The sequence below is a fragment of the Colobus angolensis genome, unplaced genomic scaffold, assembly GCF_000951035.1.
Source record: "Colobus angolensis palliatus isolate OR3802 unplaced genomic scaffold, Cang.pa_1.0 Scaffold38, whole genome shotgun sequence".
NCBI classification, from domain to species: Eukaryota; Metazoa; Chordata; class Mammalia; order Primates; family Cercopithecidae; genus Colobus; species Colobus angolensis.
Window position 1 is genome coordinate 7,442,306 of NW_012117154.1, and position 6,567 is coordinate 7,448,872.

The following is a 6,567-nucleotide window of genomic DNA, read 5'->3' on the forward strand; positions in this document are numbered from 1 at the left end:
TGCCTCCCATTCTATTCAAAGTCATCCCTCTGCTCACTGAGATAAGCATATCTGATTGCTTCCTTTGGAAGGGCTAGTTAGAAACTCAAAAGAGTGCAACCATTGGCGGGGCGTGGTGGCTCACGCCTGTAATCCCAGCACTTTGGGAGGCCGAGGCAGGCAGATCACTTGAGGTCAGGAGTTCAGGACTAGCCTGGCCAACATGGTGAAACCCCGTCTCTACTAAAAATACAAAAATTAGCTGGGCATGGAGGTGGGCAACAAGCACCCGTAATCCCAGCTACTTGGAAGCCTGAGGCAGGAGAATCACTTGAACCCAGGAGGCAGAGGTTGCAGTGAGCTGAGACCATACCACTGCACTCCAGCCTGGGTAACAGAGGGAGACTGTCTCAAAACAAAACAACAACAACAACAACAACAACAAACCAGAATGCAACCATTTGTCTCTTACCTACCTGTGACCTGGAAGGCCCCTCCCCACTTCAAGTTGTCCTCTTTCCAGACCAAACCAATGTCCTTCGCATTCGTCCATTTTCACACTGCTATAAAGACAACATGCCCAAGACTGGGTCATTTAGAAATAAAAGAGGTTTCATTGACTCATGGTTCTGTAGGGCTGGGGAGACCTCAGGAAACTTACAAATCGTGGTGGAAGGGGAAGCGGCATGTCTTACGTAGTGGCAGGCGAGAGACTGGTGAGCGAAGGGGGAAGAGCCCTTGATAAAACTATCAGATCTCATGAGAACCTCCTCACTATCACAAGGACAGCAGGGTGGAACCCCGGGACCCGATCACCTCCCGCCAGGTCTTGACTTAAACGTGTGGGGATATGGGAATTGCCATTCAGGATGGGATTTGGGTGGGTCTTACATATATTGATCAATGTCTCGTGCCTCCCTAAAATGTATAAAACTAAGCTGTGTGCTGACCACCGTGGGCACAGGTCGCCAGGTCCTCCTGAGGCTGTGTCACAGATGTGCGCCCTTAACTTTGGAAAAAATAAACTTCCTAAATTGACTGAGACTTGTCTCAGATATTCAGGGTTCATATCAAAGACCAGGGCAAATGCCTAGTCATGAGCATGGGTACATGGAAAGAGATGGGGACAGGCCACACACGAGCAAAGCCAGCTGGGGCCCCACAAGCATCGGAAGGGGGTGAGGCTCCACCTCATGAGCAGACTCTGTACTCACTGGTCCAGGGGGGCTGTTGGAGGTGCAGGCAGTTGGTATTGGCAGCCAGGTCACAGGGGAATTGTGCACATCTGAACTGAACCCTCCTCAGGACAGACGTTTTTAAATTTCACTTAAACCACGACCTCTTCATTATACAGGTTATAAAATACACTGTTGCCAGGTTGGCTGTGAAATGGCTTGCGTCTCAGCAGGCTGCTTGCTGTGTGTCTTAATCAGAGTTCAATTACAGACCGTCTGGCGTTTGTGCGTGTCCCAGCTGGGCGGGTGTGTGCTGTGACAATGGTCCACACCTGGGGGTCTATCTACTGGATCCCCAAGGAGAAAGCTTCCTTCGTGGATGGCACGACCATTTCCACGCACACAACCCTGGCGGGGGGAGCTGGAGTTTGCCCAAGTCCCTCAGCAGTCACAGTGATAAGTGCTTCACATTTGTTTCTCATTTTAGCCTCATGACAACTCTGCTGTCAGTTCTGATTCCAAGTCTCCCCAGAGGTCAAACAAGGCTGGGAAGCTGGGTGACCTGGCAGGGACCTGACCATTGCAGGGAGGGGGCTGTGGACGGAGCCAGAGGCTTCCAAAGAGATGGGAAAGCATCCAGTTTGCAGACCAGGAATCAGGACATCTGGAACCGTGAGGTAGGGAGGAGCTTCGAGATCATCCAGGGGGACCTCCTACCTGCCGGGGACTTCCACTCCTATTCCCTCCCAAGCAGCTCTCTGCTCAAAGTCTGTGTGAGCAAGGGTCCCTGACAGCTTAACTGGGGTGGGGGGAAGGATGAGCTGCCCCTCCTATTTAATTTTAATTTTTTTTTTTTTTTGAGACAGAGTTTTGCTCTTGTTGCCCAGGCTGGAGTGCAGTGGTGCGATCTCGTCTCACTGCAACCTCCGACTCCCGGGTTCAAGCAATTCTCCTGCCTCAGCCTCCCAAGTAGATGGGATTACAGGCATTTGTCACCATGCCCAGCTACTCTTGTATTTTTAGTAGAGACGGGGATTTCTCAATGTTGGCCGTCCCGACCTCTGGTGATCTGCCCCCCTCAGCCTCCCAAAGTACTGGGATTACAAGCATAAGCCACCGCACCTGGCCTATTTTAATTTTATTTTTTTGTGAGACAGGATCTCACTCTGTCACCCAGGTTGGAGTGTGGTGGCACCATTGGGGTTGCAGCCTCAGCCTCCCCAGGCCCAAGTGGTTCTCCCACCTCAGCTTCCCGGGTAGCTGGGACTATAGGTTCGTGCTACCATGCCTGGCTAATGTTTCTATTTATTGTAGAAACAGGATCTCGCCATGTTACCCAGGGTGGTCTCGAATTCCTGGACTCACGCTATCCTGCCACCTCTGCCTCCCAAAGTGCTGAGATTACAGGTGTGAGCCACCGTATCTGGCCTGCCCCTCCTATTTTGTTCCAATTAGTTATGAGGGGTTGTGCAAAGACGCTCTCCAGCTGAAGAGACTGAGCTTTTACTCCCTGCAGCTGTGTGACCTCAGGCAAGTTTGTCTCGAAGGTGCTTCCGCTGCACAAGTATAGCATGCAATGAACGGGGGCTATCGTCATGACGACGACCATGGTTCTGATGGTGCTTTGCCCTGATTCTGATTGGCTGGGTCGGTGAAGGGCTGGGGCGCTTCCTCCTGAACATGATTCAATGAACCGCCTCAGAGAAACACTCCTGCACCTCACAATGTTCCCCCCCGTGCTCTTGTCTTCTCTTTCCTACCAGATTCCAAATTCCCTTCCCAAGAGGTGGCACAAACCTATGAGTCCCAGCTGCCACCAACAGAGAAGTGAGCGAGCCGTGTCCTTCATTGATGTGGCCAGTCAGCACCTCCGTCTCTCCATGCAGGCCAGGTGGCTCCCGATGCGGCACTTCCTCCTGGCAGCCTGGCAGCTTTGCATCTGTAAGGCGTATATTACTGTAGAGTGACTTTCAGCGTTACATAAGTCAGTCGTGTGTATTGCAGAAAGAGAGAGAGGAAAAGAGAACGCTGAGCGTTGGGTGGGTTTGCCTACCCCGGGTTCACGTGTCAAAGCCCCAACCCCCAGCACTGCAGAAGGGGACTGCGTTGGAGATGAGGTCCAAACAGAGGTGATTAGAGTAAAATGAGGTCGCTAGGGTGGACCCTGATTGGACTTCAAGTGTTCTTGTAAGAAGAGCAGGTGAGGACACACATACACACGCACAGAGGGACGGCCCTGTGGGGATACAGAGAGGAGATGGCGTCTACTTGCCAAGGAGAGGCCTCAGAGGAACCAGCCCTGCCGATGCTTTGATCTCGGGCGTCCAGCCCCCAGGATGTGAGAGGATCTATGTCTGTGGCTGAGACCCTGCACCCTGTGTTCTGTGCACAGCAGCCCAGGAGGCAAATCCAGCACATCAGCAGGGCTGAGAACACGCTTGTCTTTGTGGCTCCTATTGCCAGAGGCCACCACACAAGCAAGGGACTGCAGTCTCCCTGCTGTCAGGAGTTTGCTCCATGTCTGTCAGCATGCAGACATACACCTCCATTGTGGAGCCTTCCAGGAGATGGGCGCTGCTCAGGCTGGGTGCACACCAGGACCAAGGCAGGGCAGGGCTCCTGTATCAGGGCCCGGGTGGGGTTGCCAGGTACAGCCCTGTCGGGGACAGGCCTCCAAGGAGGTGGATTTGTAGAGGAGAGACTCAGGGACAGAATTTCAGAGAAACCCGTCGGTGGCTTTCCTCAGATTCACCTGATCCATGCAGAGACCTGGGAGACCAGCTGGGCAGCGCCAGTGCAAATTCACCTGATCCTCGCAGAGACCTGAGAGGCCAGCTGGGTAGCGCCCACCACCACTTTTGACCATGCAGGAAGCAGAGACTCTGAACAAGACAATCTGCCCTCAGCAGAACCCCCAGAGGGTCTGGACAAGACGATCTGCCCCCAGCAGAACCCCCACAGCGACGGCACGCACACAGACTCCTCCAGCATGGCCACCCCCTCCCAACAAGGCCATGTCCAAAGGCAGGGGGTGCCTGTGGTGGCAGAGAACCCATGCCTCCTGCCCCTCACTGCACCGCGCTCAGGAGGCACCAGGGACTGAGCCCTTCCAGCCCTGGCGAAAAAGAGGAACAAAAACACACTAATTTTACAAGACCAGGCTCAGTCTGTGGCCTGTCCTGACACTGAAGGATGGACTTATTTTTTAGTGTAATGACAGGACCAGGGACGTTAGGAAATTAGCCAGATAAGAACTGAAACTGAGGGAAAGGCCCTGAAGTTCCTCCTCTAGAGTTTCCAAGAAGAGAAGCTCGGCTTGTGTTTAGTGGCCTCTGTGGTGCTTTCCTCCGCGGTGGCCCCAGGCAGGAGGGGTGTGGTCTGAGTGCCCTTATCTAACGCTCTCTTTTCTCCCAGAAATAACTCTTCTGTTACTCCCAGTTCTGAATTTTTTTTTTTTAAGACAGCGTCTCTTTCTGTTACCCAGGCTGGAGGGCAGTGGCGCGATCTCACCTCATGTCGTTGCAACCTCCGCCTCCTGGGTTCAAGCATTCTCCCACTTCAGCCTCCTGAGTAGCTGGGATTTCAAGCACCCGCCACCAAGCCCGGCGAAGTTTTGTATTTTTGTAGAGATGGGATTTCACCATGTTAGCCAGGCTGGTCTTGAACTCCTGACCTCAAATGATCTGCCCACCTCAGCTAGGATTACAGGCGTGAGTCACTGTGCCCAGCCTTGAAATTTGTTTGGGTGGGGGGTGCACAGAGAGGAAGTTTATTTGGTGAATGCTGATGGCAAACATCATCCAAGAGAGATGAGATGGGAAAGGCGCTACCACCAGAGGCCCGAGGGAGCCTCAGGCTAGATACGTAATGTCACCCAGGGAAAGGCCCGGGCTCTGGGAGGCTGGGAAGACCCTCAGCCATTCATCACCCTGCAGATGAGCACTTCAGAGTCGAGGCAACCATTGCTGTCCTCATGCCCTGCCACCAGCATCTCTCCTCTTCCTCTGTCATCTTCCCACCCAGTGAGACAAGAACGTGCCGGATTTCTGCGCCTGTGACAGTGCATTTCCTTCCTCGTCAAATAATTGAAGTCTTTCCACATAATCTTCATAGGTGCCCTGGTCCTCATTCCTGGCCACCGTCCGCAGCATGGGCAGGAAGTGCTCAAAGTTCAGCACCTTCACATTCACCTCATACTCTCGGGGTTCCCCAGGACCTCGAGCGCCTCGGCGTTGGTGGGGTTCTGGCCGAGGGCCCTCGTCATGTCCCCACAGGGGCTGGAAGGACCTTGCCATCACCTGTTCAGTCAAACAGCCGGAAGGCAGCCTTGAACTCTGCGCTGGTCCTCGGTGAAGTCGCACGTCTTGACTGCTCAGCTTTGTGGGACCTCTCCCTCCAATAATATCTCAGTGAAATATTTTATAATCACGATCTACATCTATGCCTAAATCGCCCTGCCTAAAGCACTGAATAGCCTTCCGAGAAAACTTCGCTTCATGCTAACTTGCTGGGCTTTTTTCTGGAAGACTTCCTTGGCCCCACCAGCATCAGTACTTGAGCTGCTCCTTTCCCTGTTTCTCAGCAATTAGGTGGTAAATTGGATCTGTGAGGTGTTGGATTCTCTTGCACGCCCTTAAAATACCAAATCGCGGTGCGCGGTGGCTCACGCCTGTCATCCCAGCACTGTGGGAGGCTGAAGTGGGTGGATCACTTGAGGTCAGGAGTTCGGGACCAGCCTGGCCAACATGATGAGACCCCATCTTTACTAAAAATGTAAAAATTAGGCAGGCATGATGGTGGGTGCCTGTAATCCCAGCTACTTGGGAGGCTGAGGCAGGAGAATCGCTTGAACCCGGGAGGCGGAGATTGCAGTGAGCTGAGATCCTGCCACTGCACTGCAGCGTGGATGACAAGAGCAAAACTCTGTCTCAAAAAGAAAGGAAGAAAGAAAGAAAGAAAGAAAGAAAGAAAGAAAGAAAGAAAGAAAGAAAGAGAGAAAGAGAGAAAGAAGGAAGGAAGGAAGGAAGGAAAAAGAGGAGGAAGGAAGGAAGAAAAGAAGGAAAGAAGGAAGGAAGGAACGAAGGAAGGAAGGAAGGAAGGAAGGAAGGAAAGAAGGAAACAAATCTGTCAGGCTTGGTGGCCCATGCCTATAATCCCAGCACTTTGGGAGGTCGAGGTGGGCAGATCACCTGAGGTCAGGAGTTCGAGACCAGCCTGGCCAACTTGGTGAAACCTCATCTCTACTAAAAACACAATATTAGCTGGGGGTGAGGACACACTCCTGTAATCCTAGCTACTCAGGAGGCTGAGGCAGGAGAATCGCTTGAATCTGGGAGGCAGAGGTTGTAGCGAGCTAACATTGCGCCACTGCACTCCAGCCTGGGCGACAAGAGCAAAACTCTGTTTTAAACAA

The 6,567-nt window shown here is 52.7% G+C and overlaps 1 pseudogene; it reads right to left on the reverse strand.

The window, feature by feature from the left end:
• Positions 1-5,067: 5,067 nt before the first annotated feature.
• On the reverse strand, positions 5,068-5,566 carry LOC105520404 (annotated as a pseudogene).
• Positions 5,567-6,567: the final 1,001 nt, after the last annotated feature.